This window comes from Protopterus annectens, chromosome 4.part0, assembly GCF_019279795.1.
Source record: "Protopterus annectens isolate FY-2018-M chromosome 4.part0, PAN1.0, whole genome shotgun sequence".
Classification (NCBI taxonomy): Eukaryota; Metazoa; Chordata; order Ceratodontiformes; family Protopteridae; genus Protopterus; species Protopterus annectens.
In genome coordinates, this window is record NC_056733.1 from 1093072883 (window position 1) to 1093088538 (window position 15656).

Here is a 15656-nt window from a genome sequence, read left to right on the forward strand (position 1 = left end):
CTGATTTGCCAGAGAACCACATGTTTTATAAGAAGCAGATCATTAAAATATGAGGCAAAAATCTGGACATTCTGCGAAATTCGGGACAGTTGATCTCCCCTTCTCTCCGTAGCACCTCATCATGTGTATTTGTTTATTGTGAAATATGTACACAATATTTCCATAAACGCTTTGGCTGCATCTTGCGGCAGGTGTTACCGATACACAGTGAAGTGATCAAGATATATTCTTAATACTATCTGTCATTTATCCATTGGAAGGTGATCTGTGGTGTAAATCTCAGAAAAGACGTTAATTAAAACCATCAAATGTAGTGCAAGGGCAGACTACGTTAGATTCATGCAACGTTAAGTACTTGCATTATCTGTTCACATTTGGTCCGTGTTATATTTCATAGCCCGTAGTGCATGAAAGCCGGTTTCCATATCAAAATCTGAACGTAAAAATCAATTCATAGGAACACACTCCGGTTTGCATTTTTAGAATCGCTCCAATGGCAAAGATGTTTGACAGTCTAGATTGCCTCAGATGCCTAAATGATTAGTAAGCTGCGGAAACACATCTGGTGACTCGGAAGCGATATCTGGAATTACCTAGGATGCAATAACCGCTTCTTTCTGAAATTACTGCGTATCCTTTTAAAGTAAATATTCGTTCCAGGAAACACATACAATGAGTTCTTACTACAGCTAAGACAAATAGGATCTATAAATCCAAATTTAGGTAAGACGCTCAGCATTTTTCTCCCTTAATTCCAACTAACTTTTATGTTATACACGTTTATTTTCTTTCGTACCCATAATTGTAATCTGAATATCTCCCCTTCAAAAAAATGTCTTGCAAGATGAGTTGCATACTACTTGTTTTTAAGGACCCGAGACGCAAGTGTATTGAATGTGAGCAAGGTGCGTGGATGACTATTGAAATTAAACCTTGATGTGGTTCACTGTATCTTATAGGATATGATAGCGTTTTCTCGCTCATTTGGATATAGCTTGGCTTGTTTTCAATCGCAAGCTTCCCTTCCACCATACTTCATATTTTCATTTTTCTAACTAGAATGAAAAATGTATCTCCAAACTTTCCACAGGTTGTCATTCTCAAGTTTAGCAGGATTGTAGTCGCATGGGTCAGAAGCTAATGTAGTTGCTCCTAAACTAACTAAATAAAAATCTACATATCTCTTTTTATGTGCTTCATTTAAGAGATGCATCTATAATCCTTCTCCTTAGAACCATGCCTCTCAACTGCCCCTAATTCTGGCTCAGATTGTTGCCCCCTATCTCTTCTAAATCCCTGCTAAAAGTCGCGAATTTAGGTGAAAGTAGTGACTGTATTACACTTAATAAAATTTATAATAATTAAAGGTATGTGCTTCTTTTACTTCGGAAAACGCATTTTAATTTATATTCTCTTGTTCTGTCGTATTACCAAGTTAATAGCTGCTAATGTTTTAAACAGTCTCCATGATTGCCTCAGATTATTTCTGGATTTGTCCTGATTCTGCAAGTAGCAGGTTGAGATATTAGAGTCATGCTTAAAACAACAAAAACAAGTTGTTTTGAGGTTCTAAATCATATCTCTAAACAATATGTATAGGGATACATGTTGCAGGCTTTATTGTAGGCAGTTCTACACTCCACGTTGCCTCTACAAGTTATTATATTTTGAGGAAGTGTACACTCCAAAGACATGCAGTAGGTGGATTGGATACTTAAATTGGCCGTAGGTGAGAGTGGGTGCGCGAGTGAGTAGTACGAACGAACTACCACAGCAGGGCTAGCCACCTGCTGGTGTAAACCTTGGCTCAAGATGATTGCTACTGCTTAAGTTGCACCCCGACCCCGTGTACAAAATGGGGAAAATGGGGTTGTGGATTCAGAAAACATGCACTTCGGTACCAACAGTATGACTGGATACACTTATGACCGAGATCAACGAAGGTGTACAGTAACGTGACGAATCATCAAACAATTACTATACCGCCGGGGTTTGAAGGCAAAGCGCACCTCAGTATACTTAATATATATCAGATATCTACTTTGTAAGGAAAGTACAGTAATACACATCCTAGGGGTTCAGTGTATTTAATTTATTCCAGTCCTGCCAAACCAAGGGAAATACACAAGCAGCGGATTAAAGATGGTCTGAATGTTGAACTTAAGGGAAGCCTCTAATTTCTTCTCAGAATTTTGCTCTGGCTGTCCTAAAATTATTTTATTTGACATTTGTTTACCGGGAAAGTCTGACTGAGTATGTACCCATTTTCAGCGGAGGCCTGCGGAATATAGCTCCAGAAGTACATTAACAAAATTATAAATTTACATAGATTACAAATATTGTCAAATCAGCAAAAAATACAGTTAGCATATGCATTAAATAATAAGCAAAAATGTTAGAAGATGCTCGTGTTAGAAGACATTGTATACAGACGTTAATTAAGCAGTAACGTTATAACACAATATATACAGACCATAGCTCAAAAATTTTAGAGTAGATTTATTCATTTACTATGAGAAATTTTAAATGAATAGTTCCAGTCCTTATGAGTGTCCGTAATTAGATGTCCTTTCTCTTAATACTTTTTGCTTTGCTCCTAATTATGGAGGCAAGAGGTTGAGATCTGTGGTAAATGGACCACTTCAAATGCGCGTGCATGTGTGTAGGTGTATACGTACAAACACACACATGCATATAAGTGTGTGTGTGTGTAGTTTACTCTTAACGTGTTTTATTAAACTGGTTTTCAATTGTGCTGCAGAAAACATAGTCCAAAATAGCTTTACTGCTTGTTAAAGGGAGGAGAAACTAGTTAATTTCATTTGGAACTACTGTTGAGAAAATAACATACCCTCCCCCCCCACACACATAACCTCTAAAAACTTTCTAACTTACCCCTTCCTAATAAATGCCCATGATACATATGGACACATTTGGGTTGTGTTGCAAGGCTAGGCTTATACAGGCCCTAGTGATTGTTAGCCTAATATACACCTAAGAACCTCTATGATTAGTAAAACAGAGTTCAAAATGAGGCACTTAATACTAACAAAAGTCAGGTATTATGTCCAGACCGTTAAATGCAACATTTTAAGTGTGGGAGAAAGCAACTGTAACATTCTTCCCCATTTCTAATTCCTCACCTGCCAAAAGTTATTAAGAGTTATTTGAGAAAATAATGTACGCTCACCTGCATTACACTTACATGCATTTGCCAAGCAAAGTACTTGCTTAAACTTGCTCAGTTACTTGCTCAAAGTGTTAGTACCACCAAGTCTCTATACTAGTATGTCTTAGTGCTTCCTCTTCCTTCATAATGTGAGATTTAAAGAGATAACATTTGTAGGATGGAACTTAAATAAATTCTAAGTATTGCATTAATGCTCATTCTCTCTCTGGCCAAAGAAGTGTTAGGTATTTATGCATAGAAGTGACAGATGAGTCACTTTGGTTTGAATTATAACACTGGCATAAACCAAACAAATCATCAGCATCAAATAAACAAATTTATCATTATTACAGTGGTAAAACTAATATGTTCTTCTTTTGAATATAGTACTAAAATATATTTACATAATGAGTGTGATACTCCCACGTTTGTGAAACATAAGATCCAAAACTGATAGAAGTACAGCTTAAAGATAAAAGTTTAAGTATCTGTGGGTTGATTGGCACAAAAAACATTATTCTGTTTTATTTTTTATCCACACAGTAGATTCTGAAGCCTACTGTTTATGTCATCTCTGAAAAATAAGTTTATCTGGAGGAAACGTTTGTTATGGAATGACATAGTAGGGCAGATATTTGTTACATACTGACCAGTCAGTATTACTGGGAGAATATATAACCAGTGATTTACGTCACCTATGAGACATAACCTTAAAATTATTTGTACAGATAATGGGATATTTTGATTATTTTGTTAACGTTTGTTTGTTTTATATCCATCCTTTGTGTAAACTGCTTGCCCTATAATGGTCATTGTGTTAGCAAGATGAAGAAGTGGATCAGATTTCTCTACCCCCAGCTACAATCCCCATCTCTTCTTGTACAACCCCAAAGTATGTGCAGGCATGATGAGACATTTAATCTTGGTAGCATATTCTGGTTTTGCCCCAGGATGTCCTTGCAGGGACCGTGACTGGTACATTTCTCATGGAAGGCACCCAGAGCCTGATTATTACTACTTGTATCCATGATGATATCCTTTCAGTCATTACCTAATGTGCACAGCCATAGGTGAGAACTGAGTATAGAGTGACTGATAGATGGAAAACTTTGTCCTGTGGCTCACCCAGTGCTTTATTGTCATAGTATATATAGTATGTGTATTACTGTCACCATTGCACTTATCTTCTGTTTGGTGTCGTAAACCACTATACCTTCACTCATGAACAAGAACCCAAAATACTTAAACTGTTTCACTAGAGCTACCTTCTCATCTGCAGTTAAGAATCCACTTTTTTCTGTGAAAGAACCAGAGCCACCAACATGAGATACTGCTTTTCATCCGTACCAGTTTGCACTTGGCAACAGACTGTTGCTTTTTTTTTGCTGGAAATCAATTACTGGTGGTATTAAAGTCTGGTCTAACCCATCACTTGCATCATCTGTAGGTAACAAGGATGCAAATCTGACATCCCCAGGCAGGATATTGTAAAGAACTTGGCTGTTACTTCATATTACATTCATGAAAATCATGAAGAGGAGGGTAGATACAACACATATCTGCTATAGTACTTCTCCCAACATGAGTCTGTGTGATTTAATATTGTGAAAGCAAACAGAATTCTAATGTCTTTGATATAGAGATTGAATGGCATACAATAGGATCCTTGGAAACCTCTACTTTTATAATATTTCCTATAAGACATTCTAGGATGTTTTTCCTATAACAGTTCATCTGTCAACCTCCTGAATAGGTGCCTAGTTGATACAAATCAAGATAAATAGCTATAAAAATAAACCACCAAAAAGAAATGTCAGTATCTCAACAAGTAGCATATTTGCCTGTGGTGCAGAAGACCATGGGTTATAGTCCCACCCCAGATGAATGGGTAGATTTCCAAAGTATTAGCACTGCAGCTCAGCATTAGGGGGTGCTGGACTCCTGAGTGTGCTGTCCTTCAGATGAGATGTTTAACTGAAGTTCCATCTGCTTGAGTTAGTGCTAACTCAGGTGTATGTAAAAGATACCACAGCATTTGTTGAAAACAGTAGGGGTTGCTTTATATATACATCACACCCTTCCTTTCTATTGAAATTTCTACAATATTTACAGTATTTAGCACATTTTCATTATTTTCACTATCTTATACTTTCAATTTCATATCTTTCTTTTTATCACCATCCTTTTATTCAGGACCATATTTTTATTTTTGCCAACATATCTCCTTTTTATTATATAATGGTTAATAACATTTTCTTTTCCACAACACCCATCATCCATATCTTATCCCTTTGTCAGCTTCAAATTTTTCTTTTTCATATTTTCCATAGGATATTATGTCCATTTTTATATTTCAAATACCTTCTTACTTGTGTGCATTTTTAATTTATTTCCAAGAAACTTCATTCTTTTTACAGTTCAAAAATAATACTGTAATTTATTTTTCATTACAATCTTTACATTCTTCTCTCCTTCACTGATTTTTATTATATACTACTTTTTTACAGGAAGCGTATCCACTAATAATCTCCACAAAAAATCTCCAGCCTCATAAAAATCTTCAAATCCTTCACTTCTATTTTGACCACTTTTTAACCTCATTATTATGGTCTTTAAATGATATATTTAATTATACTTATTCATTATTATAGGTTCATAGGTAGGTACTAGGCTATCTGCCCGAGGGCATTTATAAGCCTAGCCAGAGTGTGTCGGCTTTTGCCACCCTATTGATTAATTAACTGATCCTCTGTCAAGCAGAGCCAATGAAGTGGTCTCAGGGGGTGTATTTTCTGTTACACATCCACTCGTCAAGGTTTCTCTTGAAGAGTGTAAATGAGGGGCTCTGCCTGATGTAATTTGGAATTTTGTTCCAAAGCATGGGGAGTCTCTGTGACAGGAATCTATTCCTCCAGCATGTTGTATTTATTGTGGTGAGGTTTATCTCACTGGAGCTCGTGGCTCACAGTGACTTGGATTTCTTTAGATGGAACATGTCCATCAATTCAGAGTTGGACATGACTTTGTAAGTCAGGCAGAGGTCACCTCTGAGTAAGCGATATGCCACTGAGTACAGCCAGAGTTTTTTCAGTCGGGCTGCATAGGACATATGTTTGAAACCAGTAATCCTCTTGGTGAGGTACTTTTGTGGTCCTTTCAGCTGTTGGAACTGTCTTGTGAGGTACATCCCAAATGGGGCATTGTACTCTATGATGGGTCTAATGAGTGACGAGTAGAGGGGCACTATAACCTCTTTATTTCTAGATGCGAACCCTTTAGTAATTAGATGGGCCACATAGAAGGATTTCCTTACTACTTTGGCAATATGATTGTCAAAGGAGAGATTACTATCTACCTGGGTCCCCAGATCTCTTTTATTACCTCTTCTGTATTAAGAGGGCTGCCACCTATGTGGAAATTTGTGGGTGTTTGTTTTTCCCAAACAGGATGACTATGCATTTTTTGGCATTTAGCTTGAGGCCATGACTTTGACACCAGGTTTCCGTCTCAGTAAGGCCCATTTTGGAGGATGTCCATGTCAGCCGGAGAGTCAATTATGGCTCCCAGTTTGCAATCATCGGCGAACATGGTTAGCCAAAGTCCTCCTGTGTTTGCCTGTACTTCTGAGAAGTATATGCCGAACAGTAGGGGTCCCAGGACTGAGCCTTGCGGGACACCACTTGTGACTGGTTTAGAGTTGGACCTGGAGCCTGCTATTCTTACCGTGTGACTTCTGTCTGTAAGCCAGTTGGCAACCCATCATGTGAAGTATGGGTTTATGTTCAGACTGGTGAGTTTTTCTGTAATACCCGAGTGGGGAATGGTGTTGAAAGTCTTGGCGAGGTCAAGATAGGCTGTGTGAACCACCTTTCCCTCATCTATGGCCTTAGTGACTGTCTCGAAGAAGTCAACCAGGTTTAGTAGGCATGATCTGCCCTTAACAAAGCCGAACTGGGTCGGGTCAAGTGTTTGAAGGTTCCCAATGTCTTTGTTAATGAGTTCCATGATGATGCGTTCCATAGCCTTGCAGACCAGGCTAGTCAGGCTTATGGGGCGATAGTTACCAGGGTCAGTTGTGGCCCCTCCTTTGTGGAGAGGAATAACTGTTGCTGCATGCCATTCTATGGGCACGTAGCCTGTGGAGAGGCTGAGGTTGAACAGTGTGTTTAGTTGGGGGGTTAGTTTGTTCTGTAGTTCATGCAAGATGCAGCTTGGGACACCATCTGATCCCATTGATGCTGTGTTTTTGGCTTTTGAAAGGGCTGTTTTCACCTGTGCATCTGTGATTTTTGGGACACTACACTTTTCCGGTATTGTTGTGGGCCCTTTTGGAGGTGAGGGGGTGAAGTTTGCACTGAATCTATCTGCCAGGATGTTGGCAATATCAGTAGGTTCAGTATATTTTGTGCTATTTTGCACTAGTTCAGTGCATATCTGCGAGTTGCCACTTAGAATCTTAACATAGCTAAAGAAGGCTTTGTGGTTATCTTTTGAATCCTTGGCTATTTTTCTTTCGAAGTTAGCCTTGGATGATTTCATGAGGGACCTCAGTTTCTTACTGACACTGATCAGGGATGTCTTTCCTTCTTGGGATTTGCTTTTTTTCTGAACTTGTTTCCTCCTTCTATTGTATAGCCTGTTTATTGCAGGGATCCACCAAACTGGTTTACTTCTCTTAGAGGAGTGAGTCTTGGTTTTGCTAGGGATGACATGATCCATGCATCCTTGTAGGTGCTCATAGAGTGCATTTGTAAAGGTTTCTGCATCTTGGGCAGCGTTATCCTTTAGTGTGGGGGCTGTGAAACCTACCACCTCTGTCTTAAGTAAGGTGAAGTTTGCTTTAGAAAAGTTTTTTATTGTGGTTTCCTTAGTTGGGGGTGGTGGTGGGGTGTGGACATCCAGAGTGATTTGTTTATGGTCTGATCTAACCAGTAATGGCTTGACCTCTGGTGTGGAACACCTGTCGCCCATGTTGGTGATGACCAGGTACAATATGTTTTCACCTCTGGTAGGGGAGTTTACCAGCTGATCCAGGGCATTTGAGTTGATGAATTCCTGGAAGCGCTGGGCCTGGGAATTTGTACTCGAGTAGTTTTCCCAGTGAATGGTAGGATAATTAAAATCACCCAATTGCAGGGTATTTGGTAGGACCTTCATGTTTTCCAGTGTCTCCAGAAAGGTGGAGTGGTGGTCCTGGGTCATGGAGGGTGATCTGTAGCAGGCCACAATTTGCATTGCAGATTTTCCCAATGTTAGTTGCACATGGATGATCTCAGAGGTATCATGCTGCGCCACTAACCTGGAGGTGTAGGTATCCTTGATGAATATGGATACACCCCCTCCTTTTGTGTTTCGGTCCGTGTTCTGTGGCCGAAACGTGTGGTATGAGTTGTAGCCCGGTAGTGCTGGGGTGCTGTCTGGAGCCTTGAACCAGGTTTCAGTTACTGCACAGATGTCGATGTTCTCCATACTGAGGAGTGCTTCCAGCGCATGCATTTTGACATTTAAACTCCTGGCATTGAGTAGCATAACCCTCAGTTTTTTGTTAATTGTGCTGTTTACAGAGGTGGGTTTGACTTTTGAGTCTTGCCTAAAAAAGGCACTATGGGGGCAGCAAGAGCCTTGGCCAGTATTCGAAAGCCTAGGGGTGACAGGTGCAAGCTGACTCTTGCGAAGCAACGCGGCTTCTTGAGCATGTCGTCCCAGGCTGACAGACACTGGATCCCCTTTGAATGACATCAGAAGCTTAGCCAATTGTTGAAATTGATCATTTTTTCTTTATACTAAGGTAGCATTCTTGGTGAGGGCAGGATGCTACTCAGGGTCATACCAGCCTGGGCTACATGATCAAAGAGCTCTTCCATGTCTTTTTTCATGTAGTCCAGGGAGGTACATCTCAGGTCATTCACACCAATATGAACAATGACGGAGTCATATTTGTACTTGTTCTGGAGTGACCTGAGTGCTTGTGTTATGTGGCAGATTCTGGCTCCCGACAGGCAGCTAACAGTAACCTTCTGATTGTCCAGCCTAGTGAATGGGACGTCAGTGTGCCTGACTATAGAGTCACCCATTACTAGTGTGTTAGGTATGTTATTTCGCCTTAAGGGCTGTGATTGTATGGCACACTGATTTTGTGTTTTATGTGTTGTTTGATTTGTGACGGGAAGTACAAGTTGTTTGTGTGTCTGCTTTGGAGGTCTCTGATGCTTTTCTAGGGTTTTATTTAGAGCCTCCGAGTATGATTTTGTGTATTTTTGTGTATTTTTTGCCAGTGCTGTTTTAGTAGGTCTGTGTGCGGCTGGAGTTGTGGTGCAGGTGTTAACCTTCTCCTCTTGACTGTCTGTTCCAGTCTTGGGTGGAGACAGCTTAGCTTCCAGTTTGGCTGTATAATTGCATCTCTCGCATATGTTAGTGTTTTGTGGTAGGAGGAGAGGGTTGTCTGTGTACATTAGGAAGTTGTAACATTGTCTCAGGATACCCAGATTCACCAGCTGGACTGGAGACTGCACCTGAAGTTGCCCTTTGGTCATGCCTGAATAGTAGGGTGAGCTGCTTAGTTGCTTGGTTGGTGAGGGGTGAATAAAGAGTCTTGCCCTGCTGGGCAGTTAGTGTCAGGGTATATTAGTGCTTGCTATTAGGTCTGAGCAAGTGCGGGGCTGTAAGATGCTTTTTAAGTGCTTAGGTTGAGAGTTAGACTAGTTTCAAGGGAAAAACTGAAGAGGAGACTTAGTGGAGCCAGGAATAATTTAACCGTAGCTAACCGGCACTGCCTGGTGTGCAAAACCATGCAAACGTGGTTTTTAAAGTAGGGAAATGAAAGAGATAGAAATTATCCCAAAATTTCCAATAAACTACTAACTTCTGGGCTGGAACCACTCCTCCAGGGACAGATAGATTGCTCAAAGCTCCCCTCTCTCACAGGTGAACAGAGAAACTTCCTTCTATCCAAGTAAGGTATGGGCAACTTAGAAACTAGTATCACAACCCTGAATTCAGCACTAGCCTGAAAACTGGACTATACTAGCTTAGAAAGCTGGGAAACAAGGATTTATTTATTTATTTTGAAAAGATAAGGCAAAAACAGTAAAAAATACACTCAAAACAGCTCTAAACGACTACAAATGATCAGAAAAGGCCATCGCACTTTAGCGTGTAGCCTACAACAGTTAAACAAATTATTTAAACAAAAAACAACTTTTTAAAAGTGCAGGCAGTCAAATAAGTACAATATGTGAAAAAAACAAGCTTTTAAATCACAATAAACGCTGGAAAATCTGTGTTTAGACGTTTAAATAATTCCCTTCTGTTTTTAGCTTCATCACTTTTAATTTTCCATAACTTTATCTTATCATATTTATTTTTAACCACCATCTTCTTTTTGTATTTATTTTCTTTCCCTCTTCATTCTTCTGTCTCTCAGCATTTCATTTACAGTACTCTGCCTAGCAAAATACATTCCTTCTCTTTCATATTTTAATACCCCCAAAAGGTTATAGACTCCAAGTATAAACTGGATTTATTTAAATTTAAGCCTCCTTTTTATTACATACAATTCCCTGTTTAATTGAATTGATTGCTGATCCTCAAATAAAAATAAAAAATGAAAACAAAATACTCTAGCATTTCTTTTTCCATTTTGCAGGATGTATAGCTATAGATATATGTATGGACACACACACACACACACACACACACACACACACACACACACACACACACACACACACACACACCAATATTCCAACTTTTCCAGTGTATATGTATTTAAATATTAATACTTTATTTTATTTTTAAAGGCTTAGTATATATTTTTTCACCAACTAACTTCTTTATTTCCTAAATAACTCTCCATTGTTCTGATCCGACTCCAAATGTATTTTCTTATATCTAATAAAATATATTCCATTTATCTTTATTTCACCAAACTGTTTACTTTTTTGACCTATTTAACCTTAATCCAGTTTTACTTAACCCCCTTTACATTATTGTCAGAGTTCCCCTTGTCCATACTATATTTTGTAACAATAACTAAATCATCTACATATGAAAGATACAGTTATTATTACATATTTTTTTATTTTTCATTCTGCTGCTATAATTTCACCAGAACTGCTTGTATTGTTGCATTCATTATTAAATTACAAAGACATGTGTCTGGAGCATTTCTCCCCAGGCATCCGCTGAAAATTTGCTTTGTTCTAAGTCGGATTTTCCCGGTAAACAAATGTTAAATAAATAAAAAAAAATGAACTCATACTCATTCAATACCCTTTTTCAATCTTTGTTTTCTTTAATAACCGACCATTTACTGTAACCTCCAGTGAAGAAATCCTATAGCACTTCTTTAATATTTTTATTATTTTTCTCCCACACTCATAATCCCCTAAAATCTCTTACATTGCCTCATGACTTACTGAGACAATTGCTTTGCTACATTGCATACAACCAACCAACTAACCAATCTTTATTCTGCCTTAAATAGCATCTATTACTTCTTTTATTATTACTAACATGTTCGTTAATTGTTTTCAGTTTACTCCATATATCCCATCCCCTATTACTTCTTCCAAAACAGTCCCAATTTTGTTTTGCATATTTTCATAAAAAATTAATAATTAATATTCCCTACTGATACTGGCCTCCATTTCTTAATATTTTTATCATTCTTCTTCCATATAAATTTAATCACCCAGCACATATTTTATTTATTGTATTTTTTATTTATCATTCCATAGTTGGGAAAGTCCAACTGAGACAATGGCCGATTTTCAGTGGATTCCCTTCCTCTAACCATTTATCCAGCATTTCCATGGATATTTATTTTCCCTTACACATTTATTTTCCCTTACACTTATCCCTTTATAATATCCATAACTTAACCTGTCCAAGTCTGGTGCTTAGTCTTCCTACCCATCTTTTATGACCTCTTCCAATTCAATTCTTTCTTCTAATTTACATTTTGCTCTATCTGGATTTTCTTTTACTTCTCACCTCCTACTTTCAACAACTTATGTCTTGTAGGTTGTTTTTACAAATTTGTCTACTTTGTAATTTCTTCCTATTTACATTTTACTACCACTTTCTCATCTACCATTCCATCCATCTTACCCTCCTTTCTTTCACTTCCTTTTCTAAAAAGAGAAGACATATTCCTTCCTTTAAAATATTTCTGTCTATACAATAATGTCTTATTTCTTATTTTTGTCATAAATTTCTTTTCTGTTTCTCTTACTCCATTCTTCCATTCCTTTCTCAAAATATTTCATACTGTTTCCATATTCTGCTTTATATCTTTTTTACCCTCCTCTCTTTTTCCAAAAAAATCTTTTTTATATTTCTCTTTAAATAATAGCCACTAATGTGTCCAATGTTCATATTCTCATTGTCATATGGTTCTTCTGTAATGTATTACCCGCCTATCTCATGTTTCCTTTTTACCTGTATCCTGTGTTTACCATTTTATCCTTTTACTTTCTTTTATGATGTTTGCAATATCACCAATCACATCCCATATTGTCATATAATCTGAAAAATCTGCTGCTTCTACTCCACATGAGAGTTCCTTCATATCACTTGATTGCACCTGAATACATAATATAATATATCTCTGTTTTTAAAAATCCCCTTTTGTACATCCATTCTGTTGTTTTTCCTGGCTTATCACTTCTTTTGTCATATTTACATCTTGCATTATTGTTACTTTTTCTTTTCTTACCATACAGTTAGAATCTCCAGTCATTACTATTGACGTGCTTATTATCACAAATATTTTTTAGTGGTTTAGACTTTTTTCTTCTTTCTGAGATGTTTGTATACACATGTATTACTATTACTGTCAAACAATTTCCATTTTTCTCAAGACAGATATCGTCTTTCCTGTTATCACAGTTTTTATATCAAATATTTTTACTTCATCTTTCGTTATTAGTACACTTAACCCAGAATGTTTCATATCCTACTCACCGCAGAATCTTTTTCTTCATATAGCTTCATTTTTTTCCATTTTTCTTGTGTAATAAAACTTGTATCAAGTGAATATAACACTTCCATCTTTTTACAACAACCATCATGCCATTTACTTAATTTCTTATAGTATTTACATTTAGCTTCCAAATATATAAACCATCCACATTCCATTTTTGCATCTTTTTACTTCTATTCTTAATTTTCCGCTTTTAACTTCTCACCCTCCTTCTAATAGATTTAACTTCTTTCTGCTGTTGTTCTTCCCCTGTTTCTGAGTTATCTTCATCTTCTTCACTTGCAAAATGATACTACTTATTTTCTGTCTGTATCTGAATCTCTTTTGCCATTATTCCTTCCCCTTTCTTTTTTATTTTCAGTTATATTTCTAACACTTTCATCCTTACTTACATCAGCCATTTAACTGTCTTCCTGAATATTTTTCTACATATTGTCGTTTTTCCCTTTCACTTTCTTTTCTACGTACCCTTTCTTTTTCCATTACTGGACATTCAAATTTAAAAGGACCAGATTCATTATATTTCCAACAAAAATGTTTGAAATACCTATCGGTATGGCCTTGCTGCCCACATTTTCTTTTTCTATATTCCTGAAGTAAAGGTGTTATTCATAGTCCCAAGGTTTGTATTTGTGCTTCTTGTATCTGTGCAGAGAGCAGAAAATACATTTAATGCCAGCAAATTGCAATGACTATGGCAAAGCAAAAGCCTGCATGAAGGAACACCCACTTTTTTATAAGTTCTTAAAATGAATAAAAATTGTTTAATTATGTATGAATTCATCCATTAATATGTAAAGGCTCAAATAATTTTGGCTATTTTCAGAAGTTTTGGATGAACTCAGGACTGAGCAAGCCCATGAACTAATGGTGGTTAGGGAATGTATTTTGCAAAAGATAAAGAAGTTATGGTGTGACTATAGGGGTGCTTTTATGTGGACACTCTGGTTCTTTGTAAGGTGTGAAAGGGGAGGTAGGACAGCTGAAAAAGTGAGAGACAGAACATAGGGGGCATACAGAAAGAAGATTGCATTGCATTGTTTAGCCTGTTTTAACAAAAAAAAATACTATCTTGTTTGCTCGTTTCTCACCTTTCCTAGCCAGTCCAAATTCCAGGCTTTGCTTGTCTCAGGACTTTATTTTCTGTGTTCAGAGCTATCCAGAACTTGCTGTGGTAGAGGGAAGTCCTACTGCTTACCAGTGGGAGTGGTGAGCATTGTACTGCCCATCTAACACTAGAGGAGTGGTTTCCAGCTCTGAAATTGTAATTTTATTAGTCTTTTTGGGCTGATTTCTATCCCTTTCAACTTTCTTAAAAATGCTTGTGTTTGCATATTTTTCACATCGTGCAGCACCGTGAAGCTACAGTTAAACAATTCCAGGTGCCAGAAAGTCTGCTCTTCAAATTTTCCCTTAGAACTAGCTGGTTTCTCAGTAGTAGCACTAAAATCTGAACCCCTGTGACTAGCACTTGCTCTAGAACCTGCTGGAAAGCACTAGGAAGCCTGAAACTGATACAAGCACTCAACTCTCCTTGTCAATAAGGAGAAATTAATCGTAGGCACAAAACAGCCTATAATTACAAAGTACCTTGCAAAGGTAAGGGAAAACAGCTCTTATACTTTACAAATAAAGCACCTAAACAGGCATGTCCAAGGGTCAGCTTCCAGTGATTTCTCCTGTTCACCTGGTGAATCTGGGCATACTGGGGCAATATGGCAACTGCCTCATGTACACAGACAACCCCCTCCTCCTACCACCCAACACTACAACCTGCGAGATATGCACTTATATAGCCAAACTGGAAGCAAAGCTCTCTCCGGCCTATATTGTGCTAGACAGTGAAGAGGAGAAGGTTAACACCTGCACTACACCTCAAGCAACTCATAGCCCTTCAAAACCCACACCATCAACACCCAGACATAGCAACACTAAACCCATATATGCGGAGGCCCTTAACATTAACCTGCCCAAGCAACAAGGACCTCCGAAGCTGAAACGCAAACAAACACCAGTCACAACCAAAGTGACACATAGCTCACAACACCAGTGTGCCACCCAACAACAGCCCCTAAGACAAGACAATGTACCCAACACTTTAGTCATAGGTGACTCTATAGTCAGGCACACTGATGCCCCACTCACCAGGCTGAACAAGGAGAAAATTACAGTCAGCTGCCTGTCGGGTGCCAGGATCCACCACAAAACACATGCACTCATAGGTTGGTACTAGGCTATCGGGCCTAGGGCCTATGCAAGCCTAGCCATAACAATTCCCTGGATATTTCTTCCCACAATATTTACTTCTCTGCACCCCTGTCTAGTAGGGTGACTGACATGATCCCCGGGGTGAATTTCCTATCTCCCATCCAATCATCAAGGTTCCTTTTGAAGAGGGCCAATGAGGTGCTCTGCTTGACATGTATGGGCAGTCTATTCCAGAGTATTGGGAGTCTCTGGGTCAGGAACCACTCAAGTCACTCCACAACAAGTACAAATACA

The 15656-nt window shown here is 38.2% G+C and overlaps 1 protein-coding gene across 3 annotated transcripts in view; it reads left to right on the plus strand.

The window, feature by feature from the left end:
• The first annotated feature begins 384 nt into the window (after nt 1-384).
• Nucleotides 385-15656, plus strand: part of LOC122799771 (protocadherin alpha-C2-like) — a 192895-nt gene continuing 177623 nt past the window's right edge. For all 3 annotated transcript variants that reach the window (XR_006364501.1, XR_006364502.1, XR_006364503.1), the window contains exon 1: nt 385-723. The gene's annotated coding sequence lies outside the window, so the exon portion shown is untranslated. The remainder of the gene's footprint in view (nt 724-15656) is intronic.